Source organism: Lygodium microphyllum, chromosome 17 (genome assembly GCF_053477565.2).
Source record: "Lygodium microphyllum isolate KBCC chromosome 17, Lygodium_microphyllum_v1.1.10, whole genome shotgun sequence".
Taxonomy (NCBI): Eukaryota; Viridiplantae; Streptophyta; class Polypodiopsida; order Schizaeales; family Lygodiaceae; genus Lygodium; species Lygodium microphyllum.
This window is the reverse complement of record NC_141151.1, coordinates 131,892,459-131,914,361: the sequence shown is the minus strand read 5'-3', so window position 1 is coordinate 131,914,361 and position 21,903 is coordinate 131,892,459.

The window sequence follows — 21,903 nt, the reverse complement described above, 5'->3', positions numbered from 1 at the left end:
TCTCACCTTGGCTCTCATGCTCCGCTCTAACTAACCAAGCATTCTCCTCTCCAACCCAAGGAAGCAAGAATACAAGACTAGCTCGAGTAGTAGTGAACTCACCTAACTTACCTTTCAAAGGCTCGAAGATAGTTCCATGACCACGATCAACACGATCCGATGCCGTCGCTCCTTCGCATCCACCACCAAGCACACCAACGAGTCGAAGAGCTAGTAGAGACGACGAGAAAAGCAAGAAGACGACGAAGAGCTTCACCTTCCCTCAGTCCCTCGCTCAACACACCTCTCACTCTCTCCCTCTCAGTCACTCTCAACACAATGGAAGCAAGATGATAGAATAGAAAGATTGAATGGTTGCACTAACAGAGCTTCCGCAGCATGAATGTGCCAAAGGGGGTCAATATAACTGAGACCTCCCACCCTTATATAGACATAGAATTAGGGTTAGGGTTAGGGTTTGTGCCCCTTTTGCATTTAGGGTTAGGGTTAGGGTTTGCGCCCCTTTTGCGTTTAGGGTTTCCACAACTGTGAATTAGGGTTTGCACCCTCTTTGGGCATCCTACCCACATAGTGGGCTTTAGGCCGGTCAATCCTTGAAACATGCTTGAACCTTAGCCTAAATAGACCAAGGCTACACTATTCTAATCACAACTACATGTGCGCAACCCACGCAACACATGCAGGTGCGACAAATACAACTACGGGTGATAAATACAATGTGTACGAGAGTGAGCCCGGCTCTCACAAAATAATACAACCATGATAGTTTGATGATGTCCATGAGTAAAAAGTAATACACAAGTGCCCAAAGTAATACAATGAAGCTCCACAAAATAGTAATCCACCAAAAAATAGTATCCAGCACTTGCGCTTTCTGCAGCCTTCTCAAAATACCGTTAACATCTATGAGCCCAAGTTAGGGGCCCAACCAAGGGTTTTCATAATTACCGACTCTAGGGATGCCAAATGTTTTTTAGTCAATGCATATGATTTTTATGAGAAATTGATAGAGTCCTACTGTGAACCAAGGAACCATATAGTTGAAAACCCCTCTTCAAATAGTTAAACCTAAGGTGGTGGTAGTGGTGAATGAGACTACTAGTTGTGATTCTTGCATCTATGTCATGAATGAAGTAAAAGATATGATGAGGTATTATGTTGAAATGATCATAGAAAAATACTATTGGATTGTAGTAAATGTTAATTCTCTTAGATACCAAAAAGCCTTATGATGCAAGCCCATCAAGATTTCGTTATAAGTGGTGTGATGATCAGTACATTCCCTGGGATTGTTCACATGTAAAGTGTGATACATGTAGAAAATCAAGGTATATAGCCAGCACATGTTGGAGTAGAATAAGTTCACTCTAACAAAGTAGTCAAAATTCTAGACCAGTGAATCATTGTCTAAATGATGGAAACACTTGAAGGAATGGTTCTAAGAAAATTTTGCAATGGGGTAATGCCACTATCAAGGAGATGCCATCCAGTGAGATTAGTTTGGTAGAGATACTTCCAATAAGCGAGAATACTACTTCTAACTATATGAGAGCGATTATTAGGGGTCAAAACATGAAAGAAGATCAAAAAGTTGACCCTAGCACGAGGAAAGTTAATCTTGAAACTAGAAATATCAACAAGTAGGTTATGGACGCTAATACCCAGGCGAGTCCTCTTAAACCTCATGGAGATTTTGAGGAGCCTATGGTTAAGAGCAAGCATAAAACAAGAGCAAAGGAGGCTACTATAGCCACTAGGAAATTGAGGGAGAGAATGGTTTGGAAAGGAAATAAATCATGTAGCAAACTCCAATGAGTTTGACTTAGTGAATGTTTTATGTGCAATTAGGCATGCTACAATCAATTCCGGCCTATGTAACACTTGTGGATCATGATAGAGAATGGCTAATAAGACATTTGCTAATATCTCCCCTAAGGATTTTAAGGTCTTTATAGATGATTTGGGGGTTGGCATGACCCATGATAGATAGCTTATTGTCTTATGCAAGTGCTTTGAGTGTTGCCATGAGTACTGCATAGTGCTAGATCCTCGAAAGTGTGTATTTGGGGTATCTTATGTATTATTGCTATTTACCGCAGCATAGAGGAGCGGGAAAATGGAGCAGAGGAGATGACCGAAAGGGCACAGGACAAAGGAAGGAAAAGGCGCCCCGGATGGAAGTCAGACCCTGAAAATTTTGAATGACGACCTCTCCAGAAGGCCTCAATGTCGCCTCGAGAAAAGAAAAGAGTAAAAGCGCACCATTAATTGTGAAAGCGCTCCCGAATCCTTGTAAAAGAGTGCCATGCTCACTCCTGTGCAAATTGTATGCACTAGTTGGGAATGGGATAAGTTAGAACTGTGTGAAATAGGAAAAGAGGGCCTAGGCTAATGGCCGGTCATGTAAAAAGTGGGGATGACCACCCAAAAAGTAGGGCATGTATATAAAGTTCAAAAGTGAATGAGAAGATCATTCTTGTGTGTGGCCAAAACTTCTTCTTCTTCTTCTCTTGTTTCTTGCCTTCTTGCTTGTGCTTGAGTGAGGGATTGAGGGAGTGTGAGGGAGTGAGTGTGTGAGAGTGAGGGATCGTAGAGAAGAAGCTCCCCATATTCTCTCTTCATCTTCTCACTTCATCTTCTCTTCTTCTCTTCTCCTCTCTTTTCTCGCGCAGCTATGGAGGATGGAGCTTGACGGAGAGGGCTTGAGGTTGCTTGAGCTTGCCACAAGGATCCTGGAGCTACTAGAGTGCAAGAGAGAGGAGGGAACTCGATCGAGCATCAAGGTAAGCTCACTACACCCGTAAGGTAGGCATTGCGCGTCGGCTATGTGAGAGGTAGCCATGGCCGCTCGGCTTGAAACGCTTGATCAATAAGTGGTCCATAGGTCTCGGGGTAGAGCTCCGTAGCTCCCCTTCAATTGCTGGGCATGTTGTGAGTGCATTTCAAATTGCTATTGACCTAGAAAATGTAGCTATTATTATAGCAATGAGTCCACCCACCAACCCTAGGGAGGTTCACAACTTTGTTTCATTTGTTAATGATTATAGTAGGTTTGTCAATGCATTGTTAAGTGTTCACTACCTTTGACAAGTCTCTTGTTGCGCAACCATGTTTTTGAGTGGATTAAACCATGCAAAGTGCATTTGAGGATGGCAAGTTAGAATTATCGAAGACACGAGTGTTCAAGGCTTCAAAAAGAGTTGAAATCTTCTATGTTTTTATGACTATAGTGATGCATTACATTAGTTAGTGCTTATCCCAAATGTGGGGAGTACATCTACATCATCCAATTACTTTTTCAAGCCAAAACTAAGGCATTTCAGGGCGTCATTATAGTTATCTAGAAAATGTCTATTTGACCATGGTTTTTTCAACTAAGCAATTCATGTATTATATCCTTTACAAAAAGCTAGTTTTTTTCATTGATGTTGAGGGATTACACATATAGTTGAAACAGATTTAAACCCCTGATCATGTAGACAAGTGGTTAATATCTTTGTAAGAGTTTGATTATCATATTTAGAGTAAGCCACTAAAGTTGCAAGGGTTTGTTGAATGCTTAGTATATTTCACTGAGCCTAATGAAGAGTGGCTAGATTTTAGCAATTGTGAGGATCTATGCAAGATTAATGCACCCTCAATCTTGTTGTGGTATGCTTCCATTATACATTATTTATCTATGGGCAACCCCATGGAGAATATTTCTAAATCAGAAAAGAGGAAGATCAAGCAATAGGCACTTTGTTTTTCCTTAATAGTAAGTGTCCTGTATAGAATAGATGTGGATGAAGTTTATTGTCCATGCATGGTACTTGAGGACATGCCATTAATTTCAGAAGGATACCACAATTCAACACATGGAGGTAATTTTGCAAGGCAACTTACCACCCAAAAGGCTTTACATGTATTGGATATTGGTGGCTGATAGTTTTCCAAGACACATTTGAGGATGTAAAGTACTGGGATATTTGCCAAAGACAAGACATTAGGGAACATTGTAAGCACTTGCTTAACCCCATTCTAAAATGGATGCAGGAGATGCGTGAGAGAAGAGCACACACAATGTAGGTGCTGTCAAAATGTTATGAGAGCCTTATTGCACTTTCATATATATATATATGAATAAAGAATATGGGTGGTCACTATACATGGGCAGGCCCAAGGGCCTTTTACCCCAACAACCTTCCATTAAAAGGCCAATGTGGTTGGGGAGTGAAAACAAAGAAAAGAAAAGTAAAGACAAGGTGAGGAATCATGACATCTCACCCAATGCCGAATCGGAAAGCGAGCTGTGCAAAAAGTGTTGGGAACCTCTGCAGAAGAAGAGTCAAGCATCCTCGAGTCCATGACATCCAGGAGATAAGCGATCCCACAACTCCATACAATGGAGCAATCCAAGAATGCTTCTCATGAAGCAAGCACAACTCATTAATGCACGGCTGTAAAGCATCAGAGTCGTGCATAGCATCAGCGTGGTGCATACAAGACAGCAGAGAGCAGTCAAACTCTCTAGAGTCAATAATTGAAAGAGAGCCAACAACCCAAACACTCGTCCAACAACGGGGTCTCAAGACTACATGTGGCCTCAACGAAGCGGAAGATTGACATATGGCTGGCTATCCAGCCTGCAAAACTACAAGAAAAAGGCTCTTATGAGCCTGCAAGGGGTCTAGCAACTGACCACCAACATCCTGACGCTGACTGCTATGCATAGCTATGTCATCTGGGCCAATAAGTGCCTCATTTTTAGCATAAACAGCTTGCTCTAATGGCACTGTAGCTGCTGTAAAATCAGCCATAAAGCGTATTGAACGCTCATCAAGAGGTTTGAGAGGTGTTTGCGTCTCATAGAAGACATCATGACGGCTACGTATGTCTTGCTAGGCATCCAAATCCCATAATCTATAGACCTTAAAGCCACCATCTCCATAACCAAGGAGGATACATCTACGTGACATAGGCTCATGTGGCATACGTACAGATGCCTAGCAGCCAAACATCCTCAAGTAATCATAGGAGGGCTACACGCCACTCCATGCCTCATGGGGTATAATACAATCCAAGGTCAAGCACGACATCCTGTTAACCAAATAGACTGTCGTCATAAGGGCCTCATCCCAAAAGCCATAAGATAACCCAGCTATGGTAAGCATAGAAGCAACCTTTGCTTGGAAGGTTTGGCACATGCCATGAGCAATCCCATAATACCGTGGGCACAAGAAAGCAATGCCATACTGCTGACAAGAGGTCTAAAGGCTGGGAGAGAGAGCATGAATCTCATAATTCATCTACAAGCACCTAGGCCTGCTACTAGCACAATTCAAAAACCTGTCAAGCGTAACTGCAGCATCCTCAATCTGCACCAAGGGAAAAGCCCAAACACGGTGGGTAGCATGATCAACAAAGGTCACAAAGTACGATGCTCCAGGAAGTGACTGGGAAGGCATAGGTCCATATATTGCACAACGAACAAGATCTAGAGGAGCATGCCTCGTACGATCGCCATAAGCCAATGGGGCTTTGCAAAGACCAAGAGTACAATCAGGGCAAGCATCAAGATCTGTAAGTGACATAGAAGGCAGCAATGAGTCTGAATGAGACAAAATCTCAATCTCTTTGTGGTGCATATGGCCTAGGCGATAATGCCATAACAATGTATGTGGTATTCGGATAACTGCAACCATAGAATCTCCCACATGAGAGACATGCACTGGGTAATGAGAACCAACTCTAGAACCTCTGGCCAAAACCAAGCAACCACGATAGATCTTCCATGACCTATCCTGAAGAGAAATAGTATATCCCGCATTACGCAATTGACTAACAGAAATCAAGCTCTTACTGAGCATGGAAACATATAAAACATCCCTAAGCATAAGAGAAGTCCCATTAGGAAAAGCTAGGTGCATGTCCCGTGTATGAAGAATAGCATAAGGATGCTCAAGGCCCAAAGAAATGCATCCATCAAACTCCTTGTAAGTAGAGAACCATGCTCTATGTGGAGTAACATGACAAGATGCCATAGAATCCAATAGCCAATAGGAGGCATAGGCCGTATCATTGAGCAAGAAAGTTGTAGGGAAACTAGATGACATGAGTACATGCTCAACTACATCCTCATGGGTAACAACATGTACCTCACCACTAGTAAGAGTGGTAACACCTGCTACATCTATTGTATCTCTGACTCTCTGATCATGTTGAGTCCGTCTCTATCTCTACTGCTCTCTAATCCATCTAAATCATTTTCTTTGAACATGCCCAAGCTTCTCACAATGGAAGCAAACAACATCTGAAGTAGAAGAACTTGTAGAAGATGACAAGGAATCCAAGTCATCATGAATAGGGCTATCCATAGCATCCACGGAGCTCAAGCAATCGAGGGCTGTCCCAACATAGGGAACCTGCTCATACAAACAATCATCTACTAGTACATCAGTGGTAGAAACATGCTGCAAATGCTCATGAAACCTTAATGGATGGGAAGACATAAAGGCATCAATCAAGGATGCAAAAGCTCCCACATGAAGAAGAGTCGTAGCCACTGCATGACATAACCAACCACAATATAGTAAAGCATAAGACATCTGTCATAAGAGTATATGATATTCAGCCATGAAATCAGCCCATAACCATATGCATATGCATAGCTCTATAGTACATCATGCCACCAAGGAACATCCAAGTCAAGTAAAGACCGACAAGTGGCAAAGCATCCTGCAAGAGTCAAGCTCCAAGTGAAGCCCAAACATCTATACAACAACATCCAAATAAGTGGCTCTGTAAGGTATACAATAGTAGACCATGTGCATAGATAGGTAAGCATAGATAGCATCTGCTCTCTGACATGGACGGGCAACAGTAGCCCAACTAGCATAGAAGCTAGACAACAGAGGAGCAAGAAAGTATATAACTGTTTGCCAATCCCAAGCACTATAAAGTCCACTGATCAACCAGGTATCCTACAACAAATCCAAGAATCACTGAGCAATCAAATCTCAATCAACCAATTGCTAAAGAGTAGATCAATCACTGCTCATACATGTAGAAGCATCCACCAAACATAAACCCATATCATCCCGAATAGTCAAGAGCACCCCATAGACCATAGTCATAGCCGGGCAAAGCATTAAATACCTTTAGCCCCTATGATTTCTAGCATGTAAAAGACTGTTCAATCTGAGCAAATCAGTGCCCAATTCAAGCTCAACTTCATGTCCAAATAAAAGACATACATTCCCAAGTCATATAGCATCAATAGGCACCCAATAGGCATCAGATAGCCATTAGTCATAAGCATTACACACTCAAGAATTGTGTCATGTAAAAAACCTATTAAATTGAGCAAAATGGTCCTCAATACAAGTTCAAATTGATGTCTAACCAAGAAGCATATATCCCCATATGTATAGGCAGTGACTAAGCACAAATGAGCATCAATTTGACCACCTCTACTGATTCCAAACAAGAGGAGTAGGGGGCTGCCCTGTATGACAGCATGTGTGATGTAGGTACTGTCAATAATTTGAAGTGGGGAGTTCTTATATTGGTGGTAAGTCCAAGAGCCAATGCTTAGGACACAATAGAGACATTGAATTCCATTTCTCATGGAATAAGAGGGCTACCCAAGGAGTAAAGGGGGGGCTAGAAAAACTCGTGTGACTATTGTTGTAAAAATAGGAGCAGATTCAGCGCAGACCTGCATGGGGGTATTCAGCACATGGCTGATCATCAAGGAGCCCAAGAGGGCACCAATAGGGGCCAAAGATGGCCTACACAAGCCTCAACCAAGCCACGGTAGGCAGCAAGTGAGATAAGAGGGGAGGAGCTGCTAATGGAGTCTGAGATCAAGCTAAAATAGACCTGCAGGCCATCACTTGATGAGGCCTAATGTAGATCCTTGTCTTGGGGCTACTATAGGTGTTTGCCAAGGTCGAGGGGTGTTGCCAAGAAGCCAAAGAAGGCTCCAGATCAAGCTAGGTAAGCAACCAAGCTCTCCAATGGCTGCCACAAGCTCAAACCCTGCTGTGAACCTTTGAGCTGAAAGCTGAGTGAGAGAAGAACTCCCATACCTCGTGTCAATGCCGAGAAGAGGCCAGAAAATGCTTGCAAAAAAAACCCGCTCTAATACCAGTTGAAAGGGATGTAGGAGACGTGGGAGAGAAGAGCACACACAATGTAGGTGCTGTCAATAATGTTATGACAGCCTTATTGCACTTTCATATATATATATATATATGAATAAGGAATATGGGCGGTCACTGTACACGGGCAGGCCCAAGGGCCTTTTACCCCAGCACATTCTAGCAACGTTGCCCTTTGAAAAGTGGGCATTGATCTCATTGGGTAGGTGCATCCTGATATAAAAGTAATATACTATTATGGCAATAGACATAGCGGTCATAAACTAGTGCTAGATGAAGGATAATGCCAAGGAGATGGCAAGTTTCATGCTTGAGCTGATTGTATGCCATTGTGGTCCATCCAAAGAGCTTTTTTCCAATCATGGGATATATTTCTTGAATAAGTTCATCAAAACATTGGTTGAAGCTTTGAAGATTAAGCATAATAAGATGACACTTTTTATACCCCCAAGTGAATGGGCAGGTAGAGAGCACCAATAAATACCTTATGGTGCTTTTATCTAAGATTGTATTAGAAGGCAAGTGCGATTGGGATAAAAAGCTTTATATTGTTGTTTGGACATATAACATGACTTTCAAATGAGTGATTGGACACACACCATTCAAATTAGCATATAGGGAGGAGTGCATCTTTCCTAGAGATTGACTTGCTTATGGCAAGGCTCACATTGAATCATTATTGAGGCAAAGAGGAAGGGTTGCAAGAATGGCTAACTTTCCTAGCACATCTTGATGAGATTAGATTGTAGGATTTATTACATTAGGAGGCAATGAATATGTGTGAAATCATATCATCATCTATAAGCTAAGAAATATAAATTTATCAAATATCACTTGGTTCTCTACTATGATGTATGATGGAAACTAGAGTCTCATGAAAATTAGAAACCTACTGGGAGGATCCTTATAAATCCATATGTATAGGAAAGAATGGTTGCATTATAGCCCTTTTAGGAGACTTGCAAGGGCTAGAGTCTAAAAAAAGTAACTTTCAATAAGCTTAAGCCCTATTATGTGTAGAGGATTGATGTGAAGTTTGGTGCCTTTGCAGGTGACTCATGATCTAGCTTAAACTTGTAGAGAGTACCAATGTCATTAGATAGGAAACTTACTTTCATATCTTAACCATCCATATTTAAAATCAACATTACCAGCAAGTTAAAATAATTTGGTGGAGTATGTGTTACCATGTCATAAAGTGGCTAGAAGGTTCTTTCACGTGGGATCTTAAAGTATATTATCGTAGGGTTCTTTTGAGCATCCCTAATGACTTCAGTGAGGAGGGAGGTATTGTGCATGTCATACATCCCCTTTCTACTTTAGATTTCAATTATTATAAGTACAAATAGGTTGATCCCATGGCATGGTACATCAATGAAGCTTTAGTCCACACATTGTATTTTGATGGAGCTTCTAGAGAGCCCACCAAGTGTGCAAGTATAGGGGTTGTCATCAAGGACCCCTGCCATAAAATGATCATGAAAACGTGTGTTTATTTCAGGTGTAACTTTTACTAAAAGTATGGATAAATACAAGGCCTTATTAATGGGGCCAAATTTGGTTAGACATGGTGGGATTCTCTAGTTGCTATCCCATCTTGCATATGTATCATCTTGTTGCACTTGACATACTTGAGAGATTTGAGCTAGTGATATCAGTTGATTCCTCCCATCAATGGAACTATTTTGTAGATTACTTAAAAAACTATATATCTATTGAAGATGTATTTTTCAATTATGCTCTTGAGGGCCTTTTGTGATATTTGATGACATCAACTAAGGGCTATTGTGGGAGTCAACGATGGGTTATGAATCAAGTGGCAATGGATCACTGGTGCGCAGTTCGGACGCGTGCATAGTGAATGCCCGAAGGTTCCCAAGAACAAAGAACTCTACAAACCTTCATAATTTCAAGTACAAGGCAAAAGCAAAATTTTTCGACATGAGACAAAAGAGACAAATTGGATGCAATCTCCCCCATGCCTTACATGAGAGCTTCACAAGGCACGCATTTATCGATTTATTTATCTTTAAGCTCAAAAATACCCTACTTTACAAATAGCATGCTTTTGCTTTTGCATTTACATTTGCCCAAATATAAAGTAAGGTGTTTGGGAGTCCAAAAGTCGAGCTGTATTCAAATAAAAATATCAAATAATGAAATATTTAACCGAGCACCTATAGGCATACAAGATAATAAATGTTTTGTCAAGCACTTTAATAAATAAGTGGTGCCACGCCTTTAGTGATAAGGCATGCACCCATAAAAAATAGTAATTCTTCTAGGCATTTGGATTCACGCCATCACCCGGTGCTACCCAACGCCACTGGCACCTACTCTACACATCAACTGAAGCATTCGCAATTGAAAATAATTAAATAAAACCCAACAAAAGTGAATACCTATAGCAGTCTTCATCTACATAATAATGAAATATGTTGGAACTCTGTCCTCACCTTAATTTAATTCGAGTGCGCACTCTAAACTCGTAAACGTCCATTCATTTAATATGTATTTTATGGAATCACCCACTATGGAATCACCCACGTGCACATTAAATTAGTCTATTGCCCGAAAAGGATAGTCATCCCCATCAGCTTCTCGCACAAGGAATCCACCTTGTGTACAATCCCCGGCAAATAAATAGTTTTATGAAATCCACCGTGGTCATAAAATCCACCGTGAAATATCCCTCCTGGCATCATACCCCCGAGGTGGGATAGCAATTGTTCTTAATTGCTATTAGCTCAATGTGGAGCCAACAATGAAGGGTAAGCACTTAGGTCATGGGCGTGCATCCATTGGGACTCTTCAACAGGATGATTTTTAAACTTAACCAAATACCTAGAATATCTATAGCCAGTTCTAGTGGTCATAAAGTCAGTGCCTAGAATAGTTTCAAGTTCAAGGATTTCAATTTCTTCTTCTAATAAAGGAGGCTTTTCATAGACAAGGTGAACATGTAATTGGCCTTTGAAAGGTCGTAACAAACTGATATGAAAAGTATTATGGATCTTCCAATGTTTGAGTAGTTCTAATTTAAATGCATTGTCATTTATCTTGTAAATTAATTTGAAAGGTCCATAAAATGTAGGTACTAATTTAAATGCATTGTCATTTATCTTGTAAATTAATTTGAAAGATCCATAAAATGTAGGTGCTAATTTAACAACAGGGTGTTTCTCAACACTTTTCAATCATCTCTTTTCAATGCCTAACCAAATATAGTCACCAACATTGAAACTCATGGCTTGTATTTTCTTATTAGCTTATTTAGTGTATGATTGTTGGGTTTTCAAAATCATATCTTTAACTTGAGAAAAAATAGTAGCATGTGTATTGGCAATATCATTAGCAGCTTTAACTTTATTCGACAATGATATGACACGTGTAGGCAATCTATGTCCATAAATGATTTCAAAAGGTGCTTTATGAGTAGCTGTGTGTGGTGTATTATTGTATGAAAATTAAAGTAGATGCAAATGTGTGTCCCATGTTTGTGGTTTTGAAATTGTGTATGCACGCAAAAGATCTAGAATTGTACTATTAGTAGCTTTTGTTTGCCCATTTGTTTCAGGATGGAATGCAGATGAGAAATCAATCTTAGTACCCAAATTAGCAAACAAAGTAGTCCAAAAATTATTACAAAATCTAGAATCACGATAAAAAATAATAACTTTTGGCAAACCATGATTAATGAAAACAGTCTTTAAAAACAATTGTGCAGCTTGAGAGGATGCAGTTAATGTTTTCTTGCATGGTAGAAAGTATGATTGTTTACTAAATCGATCTACTATATTCCAAATCATATCATGATTAGCTTGTGTATTAGGCAAACCACTTATAAAATCCATTGAAATATGTTCACATGGACGGTTAAGAATTGGTAAAGGCATTAACAAACCATATTGCTTACCATGGTGTTGCTTGACTCTTTGGGAAATTAAAGACTTAGAAACAAAGTTAGAAACATTAGATTCCATTTGTGGTTAGTAAAAATCTTCAACCAATGCTACCTCTATGACCTTGATATGGAGGACAATGAATTTCGTGCAACACAAATGATCTAAATTGAAAAATGACACACAATCTTTTCTCATAAAACATAAATCCATCAAAGTAAGACAAAGAATCAATTGGAATCTAGTTATTAGCAACTAATTTGTTCCAATCAGCTTGAAAACTGGGGTCACTGTCATAGGTATCCTTCATAGGAATAAGGGAATCAATGCATTCGTAACAACATTTTCTCTTCTTGGTTGATATTGGATAAGTGGATGAAAACTTTGAATGAAAGTAGCCCATTTAATATGGCAGTCAGAAATTTGTGGTTGACTAAGGAGATGTTTGATACTTTGCTGGTCAGTTTTAATAAAAAATTTGGATCCCATCAGATAGTGTTTCCATTGACGTAAGGCTTGAGCTACAACTAACAATTCTTTATCATAGGTGGAATACTTCAACTTAGAAGTTTTAAGTTTGCAACTAGAATAGGCTATGGGATGTGAATCTTACATGAGGACAACTCGATGACTACTAGGAAGAATGGTCGACTAAAATCAGGTAATTGCAAGACAAGTGCATGTGTTAAAGCATGTTTCAACAAATCAAAAGACTTTTGCTAGTTGTCAAACCAACGATACACAACACTTTTCTTTAACAATTTCGTCAAAGGCAATGTAAGCAATGAAAAATTTCTTACAAATTTTCTATAAAAGTTGGCAAGGCTTAAGAAAAAACGTAACTTCAGCATATTTTTAGGGATTGGCCAATTCAAAATTGCCACTATCTTTTAGGATCAACGTGAATACTATCAAAAGAAAAAATGTGACCTAAGTATTCAATCTGAGTTTGGAAAATTTCACTCTTATCAGGGTTAACATACAATTGATTCTCTTTCAACAATTTGAAAACTAAAGATAGATGTACACAATGCTCATTCTCATCCTTATTGAAAACCAAAATATCATCAAAGAAAACAATCACACAATTCTGATACTTCAAAAATATATGATGCATCATACGACTGAATGTAGCTGGTGTATTGGTCAAACCGAAAGGCATAACAAGAAATTCATAATGACCAAACTGAGTTCTAAATGTAGTCTTAAAAATGTCAGGTGTATCCATACGTACTTGATGATATCCAGACTTGAGATCTATCTTGCTAAAAATAGTGGCCCCTTGTAGTTTATCCATGAGGTCGTCTATCTTAGGGATCGGATATATATTCTTAACAATAATTTTATTTAGGGCATGACAGTCAATGCACATCCTATATGTATTATTTTTATTCTTAACTAATAGGACAGGTGCACCAAAAGAAGAACTACTGGGCCTAATGAGTCCTTGGTTCAACAGTTCCTCAACTTGTGTTTGGATTTCTTTTTGTTCAATCTGATTGTGTCTATAAGGTGCTTTACATGGTGGTTGAGAACCTGGGATTAAATCTATTTTATGGTCTTCAGGACGTGTAGGTGGTAAATCAGGTGGTAAATCAACAGCAAAACAATCTTTAAATTGTAAAAGAAATTGTGCATGCCTAGGATGCATCTTATTTTTCTTAGCTTCAATTTCATTCACCCATACTAAATATGATTTACTACATTTTCTCAATGCACGTTTAGCATGTGTGTGACTAAGCAGCGGAAAATGATCAAAGGTGTGCAATCCATGTAATGTGATTTGGTTTCCATTAAAAGAATTTTTCATAGAATGTGTGGAATAGTCTATGTCAGGGTTATATTTGTGACGCCAAGTCATTCCTAAAATAATATCACTAGCTTGCAAATGCACAACCAAGAAATTTATGCACTTAACATAATCACTGATTTTAATCTCTAAATCATGCACTTCTTGTGTACCATTGTATCTAGTGCCTAAGAATGCAGCCTTTATACGATAATGAGTTGGAATAGTAGGTAAATTCAATTCTTTTACCAACTTTGCGGAAATAAAATCATGCATGCTTCCATCATCATGCAAATCAATCTTTTCTTGACCATGCACAAAGCATTTCATTGTTAATAACAAATGAGGATTCGACATACCTGGTAAAGTATGTTGAGACTTCAAGTTCGTATGGTGTGTGACCACCGACAGAGTCTTAGTTGTGTCAAGCTGTATCAACAAGTGCGGGACATTAAATAAGTCAGTGATTTTAGACTTATTCAGTACTTGGTGTGAATGGTCTTATAGACCTTAGTGTGTTGTAATCATTTGATATATATGGGTAATTGAAATAAAAAAAGTGTGTGTGAGCATACGGCTCCTCACAATGGTCCAATTCTCTGTCTCTGTCTTTCTCACTTGTAACATGGTATCAGATCTTAGTCTAGTGGACTCTCAGGAGCAAGAGGAACTAAAGAAGATCTGAAGAAGTTGAAGACTCAGGTTTGTCAAAGGTCAAGCAGGCTGCCATTGTTTCATGAAGGTATGCATTGTAAGGTAGTGGTCTTCATTGGATGAAATACTGGCAATGGCTTGTTGGGGAGTCTTGTAAGACTTCATTGAGTACATTAGAGTGCCTAGCTTCCTTGCTCATAAATCAACACATTGGTTGCATTCTAAATGCCCTTGGGGAGGTGCTCAAAGATTGTAAGAGGTAAATGCACTAATGGGAGCTTATGTGTGAGCTATAACAATGATACACAGATCTGAAAATAGTGAAGACCTGCTATTAACAGTGATAGGGCAGCATATACTTAACCTTGGTTGATGCATTGAAGTCATATGACATGTACTTCGGCCATCACTGAAGCATAGGAATTTACTTGAAAGACATATGTACTTGCTCCTCTGCATTGAAGCTGCAATTTGTGACAAAAGCACTTTGATCTGAGAGCTTGTGATAGGTTGAAAACAGTCATGAATCTATGAGAAGCAAGCACTTAATGGCCCTGGAATATTATATGACTTTGGTTAGTACTATGTACTGGATGACTTGACATATAGCTTGCAGATGTCTTGTGGATCAAGAAAGGAGTTGAATGCAAAAGTTTGAAGCTAGAAATTAGTGCAGTCATATTGTGTTGGCTGGTTATAAACAGTTCATGTTTCTATGCCATTAGTCATTGAAGACATGAAGACTATGATTACGCCTTCTACTCATGTATCTACAGCTGAATTGCAGCAGAGTACTACTATGACAGGTCCTAGTGGTCAGACGGCATCTCCATGGACAGGGAGAATGTGGAGCTCTAGCTCACCATCCACTAACACCACTATGTCAGTGAGGGGGAGATAAGATGTAGTGGACAACAAAGGAAAAGGAAAAGTCATTGATGATATATCTGGTGTGATGACACCTGGCAAGATGACTTCAGCCTATGACTCAATTGACAGTATAGACAGTGAGCTTGGTATTCCGACTGTGTATAAGCCTACTTGTTACCGTGTTTCCCACAGCACAGAGGAGCGGAAAACGAAAAAAAGGAAATAGCAAAAAAGGCACAGGATAAAAGCAAAAAAAGGTGCCTTGACCCTGTTGAGATATCGAGCTCCACTCGTGATACGCCAGGGTGACCGTTGTGTATTTATGTCACCGACTTGTCAGTTGCAGATGCGGTTGGTACACCGCCCCTGAATAATAGCTACATGATAGCTATCCGTGTCTACTCTAGTTCGTGGCTCAGTTAGTATGCCACTTTAGTTAGTTGAGTTTGGTTTGAGACCCATATAGAGGGTTCTTCTATTTCTTTGTACTTGAGTTCTTTTGGCTTACACAACTAAGAAGAGGAAAACTGTTTTCAGCCTCCACCCTTGTGTGTCTTCCCCCATTGTGCAAGCAAGAAAGCTTCAAGCGAGACTCCTTCCTTCTCTCCCACAATCTTGACATGGTATCAGAGCCTTGTTTGTGGTAAGGAGCTCAAGAAAGCAAGCCAAGCTCGCGGTGTTCTGGTAAGAGGAGCAGTGTTGCTTTCATTTTCTGTTTTGGGAGTAGATCTCTGCAGGTAGCACAGTCGGAAAGTGCAGGAGTGCATTGTCTCATGTTGAGACGCCCTTCGCGGTGAAGCAAGAGGGCAGTATATGCTGCGGGAAAGGGCTTTAGCCCTGGGCGACCTTGTTTTTTTGATTTGAGGCCATTTCGGGGCCTGTTTCGCAGACGGAAGTTTTCTGCACGCACTCAGGAAAAGGCTCAGTTTTAAGCTGTGCAGCCACTGTTCTACAGGTCGGTGAAAAGTTACTGTAGAAATTGCAACGTATGCTTGTGCGCAGAGACATTGGAAGTTTCAGAATCATCCTTGGTTCTTGTTTATGCAAAATCGTCACTAGGAAGTGACTGTGTGGTCAAATACCATTTTCGCCAGTTTTGCAGATTTGCCCTTGTGAGGGTGAAGCTGTGTTTTTTTGCAGTGACAGAATTTCTTGCAGTATTCTGTAATGGCGTCTGATTCTCTTTCACAGATTGTCACTGAAAAGCTTGACAAGAACAACTTCCAGGCATGGAAGTTTAGAATGACGAATTTCCTTATGGGAAAAGGATATTGGGAATTTGTTGCAGGAAATGAAGAAGAACCAGTTCTTCCTAATGTTCCCAATCAACAACAAATGCAGGCATTCAAAGCATGGCATGAGAGAGCCAGGAAAGTTATGTACTGGCTGTCTATCAGCATTTCAGACTCTATGATTGTGCATATTCAGGATGCAAGTACGCCAAAGGAGGCATGGGATACTCTGTCAAAGATGTATAGCACAAATACGCAAGCCAGGAAAATGCAGCTCAAGCAAGAGTTGCACAATGTGCAAAGAGAAAATATGAGCATCAATGACTACCACATGAAGGTGAAGAAGATTGCAGATGCACTTGCTTCCATTGGGTCGCCAGTGGAAGATGATGATTTAGTTTCTGTGACCTTGAATGGTCTAGGAAAGGATTATGCACAGTTTCGGACATCCATTTCAGTTCGTGAAAGATTTCCTGATTTTGAGGAGTTGATTGCTCTTCTAATTTCTGAGGAACAGAGAAATGGTGGTGCATCTTCTTCAGGAGGAACTTCAAAAGAAGCTGTCTTCTACTCAAATGCTGGAAGAGGTAGAGGCAGAGGTAGAGGAGGCCGATTTGGAGGCCATGGCAGAAATCAGAATATGCAGCAGACTCAAGAAAACCAGTCCTATGGAGGAGGACGTGGTAACTCTAGAGGCAGGGGGAGCCAAAGAGGTCGTGGTGGATGGCAAAGAGGCCAAAATGCAAACAGTAATGTTGAATGCTACTACTGTGGTAAAATGGGTCATATGGCTAAAGACTGCTATAAAAAGCAGAATGACATCATGAATGGAAAACTGCAACAAGGGAATTATGCATCTTCTAGTAGACAGGGTGATGACAGAAATGAGCACTTGTTTATGGTGCAGCACATGAACAATTCTGTGACAAGTGCAGAAGAAAGCAATGATGTATGGTATGTTGACTCAGGTGCATCAAACCACATGACAGGTCATGCAGAATGGATGGAGGATGCAAGGAAAATGGAAAAACCAGGATTTGTGGAGACTGGTGATGATACTGCACATCCTATTGTGCAGATTGGAAAAATTCCCTTGTCTATGCAGGATGGGAAAAAGAAATACCTGTCTGATGTATTTCATGTCCCGAATATCACCAAGAATCTGGTTTCTGTTGGTCAAATGGTTGAACAGGGCTTGCAGGTCAGATTTAATCCTCATGGATGCTTTGTTGAGGATATGAAAAATAAAGGTCGCTTGATAGCAAAAGGAAAGAAGAAGGGCAGAATGTTTACATTGGATGCAGACATGTCTGAATTGAGTGCAGCAATGTTTGCACATGGGACCGGTGTAGTTGCAGATATTGATATCTGGCATAAACGCATTGGTCATGTTAATGTACAGCGACTTAAATCAATGCAGGCCCAAAATATTGTTGCAGGTTTGCCGAAATTCAAGGTTGCAGAAATGCATAAGGTATGTGAAGCCTGTCAGTTTGGAAAACAGGCAAGGAAACCATTTCCTAGACATGTTCAAGAGAGTGAAAAGCCATTGGAATTAATCCACTCTGATGTGTGGACTACTAAAGCTGCATCTCTTGGAGGCTGTCATTATTTTGTCACTTTTATTGATGACTATAGCAGAAAAGTTTGGGTGTATTTTATGAAAAAGAAAAGTGAAGTTTTTGGGCATTTCAAAACCCTTAAAGCTATGGCTGAAAAAGAAACAGGTCTGCAAATAAAATGCCTAAGGTCAGATGGAGGGGGAGAGTACCTCTCAAATGAGTTTGCAAAGTTCTTGCAGGAGCATGGCATAAAGCAGCAATATTCATGCAGTTATACCCCACAACAAAATGGAATTGCAGAAAGGAAAAACAGGCATATTGGAGAGGTATCTCGTGCCATGCTCAATGAAAAAGACTTGCCAGATTTTTATTGGGCTGAAGCAGTTGCTACAACAGTCTACATAATGAACAGGACTCCCACTGCAGCAATACATGGAATGACTCCAGAGGAGAGGTATACTGGTAGGAAACCAGATATTTCTCATTTGAAAATTTTTGGTTGCATTGCCTATGTACATGTGCCAGATGAGCTGAGATCCAAGTTGGATCCAAAAGCTGAGAAGTGCATCTTTATTGGTTATTCTCTGCAGCAAAAAGGGTATAGATGCTATAACCCTTCTACTCGTAAGTTTACAGTGAGCAGAGATGTTGTTTTTGATGAGATGAGTAGCTGGTATAAACCAGTAAATGTGATTGATGATGTAGATGCACAAAATGGTAATGCTGCACAAAATTCACAGCAGCAGTCACAAAATATTAGTGGACCTGGAGCGTCCTCTAGCAGTGGTTCACATTCTTCGCCATGGACAGGCAGATTGAGATCAGGAGAATCTTCTGAAGGCAGCGCAAATAGTGGTATGCAGGTATCACGAAAAGGAAAAGAGAAGGTAGATCAGCCCATGTTTGATGTGAATGCAGGTCACTCTTATGTGGATGGTGAATCCAGTGGCTCAGAACAGAGCATTGATGATGAGTTGGGTATTCCTTCTATTGTTACACCTGGAGTAAGGAAGACCAGGGATGTTTTGAGAGCACCTGGGAGTGAACCTACTTTGCGTAGGTCTACGAGAGCTAGGTATCCTGTGGATAGGCTGAAATATGATGGATTTACAGCCATTCACTATGCATATATGGTCAAAGTGATACAGGAACCAGAACCCACTTCTTTTGAGCAAGCCATGGGAAAAGAAAAATGGGAGAAAGCCATGGATGAAGAAATGGATGCCTTGGAAGCAAATGCTACATGGGAATTGGTACCTTTGCCTAAAGGTAAGAATGCAATTGGCTGTAAGTGGGTTTATAAGGTGAAGCACAATGCAGATGGTTCTGTGAACAGATACAAGGCAAGATTAGTGGTCAAGGGGTATGCACAAACATATGGCATTGACTATGAAGAAACATTCAGTCCTGTTGCAAGGATGGCAACTGTAAGAGCAGTCATTGCTATGGCTGCATCAAAGGGATGGTCTTTACATCAGATGGATGTAAAGAATGCCTTCTTGCATGGTGATTTGCAAGAAGAGGTCTATATGGAGCAGCCACCAGGTTATGTGCATGCTGTTCGTCCTGAGTTTGTTTGCAGGTTGAAGAAAGCCTTGTATGGCTTGAAGCAAGCACCTAGAGCATGGTCTGACAAGATAGGACAGTATCTTGTCACTATTGGCTTTCAAATTTCCAAGGCAGATTTCTCACTTTATGTGAGAAAAACAGAGAAAGGTATTATGCTACTTGTCATTTATGTTGATGATTTGATTATGACAGGTGACAGTGATGAAGATATCCTTCATGTGAAAATGCTATTGAAGCAGAAGTTTGAGATGAAGGATTTGGGAGAGCTGCGTTATTTCTTGGGCATTGAGGTGATTAGATCACCAAGTGGGATACAGCTCTTGCAGAGGCAGTATGGATTGGACATGTTGTCCAAATATGGGATGACAGGCTGTAAGCCTATTTCAGTTCCTTTGGAGCAGAATGTGAAGCTGAGTACAGATGCAGGTGAGTTTCTAGAAGACCCTACTATGTACAGACGCATAGTAGGAAGTTTGATTTATATGACTATTACCAGGCCAGATTTGAGCTATGCTGTTGGATTGGTAAGTCAGTTTATGCAGGCTCCAAGGAAACCACATTTGGATGCGGCTAGACGCATACTCAGGTATGTGAAGTCCACATTGCAGTATGGACTATTTTATGAGACTGGGGTTCAGATACAGTTGCATGGATACACTGATGCTGATTGGGCTGGTAGTATTTCTGATAGACGATCTACCAGTGGATATGTGTTCTCTTTTGGGAGTGCTGCAGTCACTTGGAGCAGCAAGAAACAGCCTACATTTGCCTTGTCGAGCACAGAGGCTGAGTACAGGGGTGCAGCAATGGCTGCATGTGAGGTAGCTTGGTTGCATAAGCTACTTTATGATATGCATCAGTCTACAGATGGGCCAGTTGTCATTTATTGTGACAACATGAGTAGTATACACTTGGCAAATAACCCAGTCTATCATGCTAGAACAAAGCACATTGAGGTGCATTATCACTATGTGCGAGAGAGGGTTTTACTAGGTCTTATTGATCTAGTTTATGTCAGCACAGAGGATCAGGTAGCTGACATATTCACGAAGGCATTGGGCGCAGAGAAGCTGCGCAAGTTCAGAGACCTGCTTGGTGTGCAGGAATTGGGATTGAGCTCGAGGGGGAGTGTTGAGATATCGAGCTCCACTCGTGATATGCCAGGGTGACCGTTGTGTATTTATGTCACCGACTTGTCAGTTGCAGATGCGGTTGGTACACCGCCCCTGAATAATAGCTACATGATAGCTATCCGTGTCTACTCTAGTTCGTGGCTCAGTTAGTATGCCACTTTAGTTAGTTGAGTTTGGTTTGAGACCCATATAGAGGGTTCTTCTATTTCTTTGTACTTGAGTTCTTTTGGCTTACACAACTAAGAAGAGGAAAACTGTTTTCAGCCTCCACCCTTGTGTGTCTTCCCCCATTGTGCAAGCAAGAAAGCTTCAAGCGAGACTCCTTCCTTCTCTCCCACAATCTTGACAGATCGATAACCAGACCCTGAAAAATTTAAATGTTCGGGCACGACCCTCAAAAAGTCTCAGTGTCGCCCTGAGGCAACAAAAGAGTAAAAGGAGAACCATTAAATATGGAAGCACTCCCGAATCCTTGTAAAAGAGGGCTAGGTTCGCTCCTATGCAAATTGTACGCATTAGTTGGGAATATGATGAAATTAGAGCGGTGGGAAATGGGAAAAAGGGCCTAGGCTACGGCCGACCATGTAAAAAAGGAAAAAGGGGATGACCGCCCAAAAGGGATTTAGGGTTTTGTATATAAAGTTGAAAAGTGAATGAGAAGCTCATTCTTTTGGGGTGTGGCAAAAAGAGTCTTCTTCTTCCTCTCTTCTTCTCCCCTTCTTGCTTGTGTGTGCTCTTGAGAGAGAGGGAGTGTGAGAGTGTGAGGGAGTGAGTGTGTGTGGGAGTGAGGGATCAAGAGGGTGAAGCTCTCCTCTTCTCTTCTTCTCTTCTCTTCTCTTCTCCTCTCTTCTCTTGCGTGCGCGGATATGGAGGATGGAGCTTGGAGATGGAGGAGGCTTGAGAATGCTTGAGCTAGCATCAAGAATCGTGGAGCTACCGGAGTGCAAGAGAGAGGAGGGTACTCGATCAAGCATCAAGGTAAGCTCACTACACTCGTAGGATCGACGGCGCGTCGACTAGGTGAGAGATAGCCATTAGAGCTCCTTTG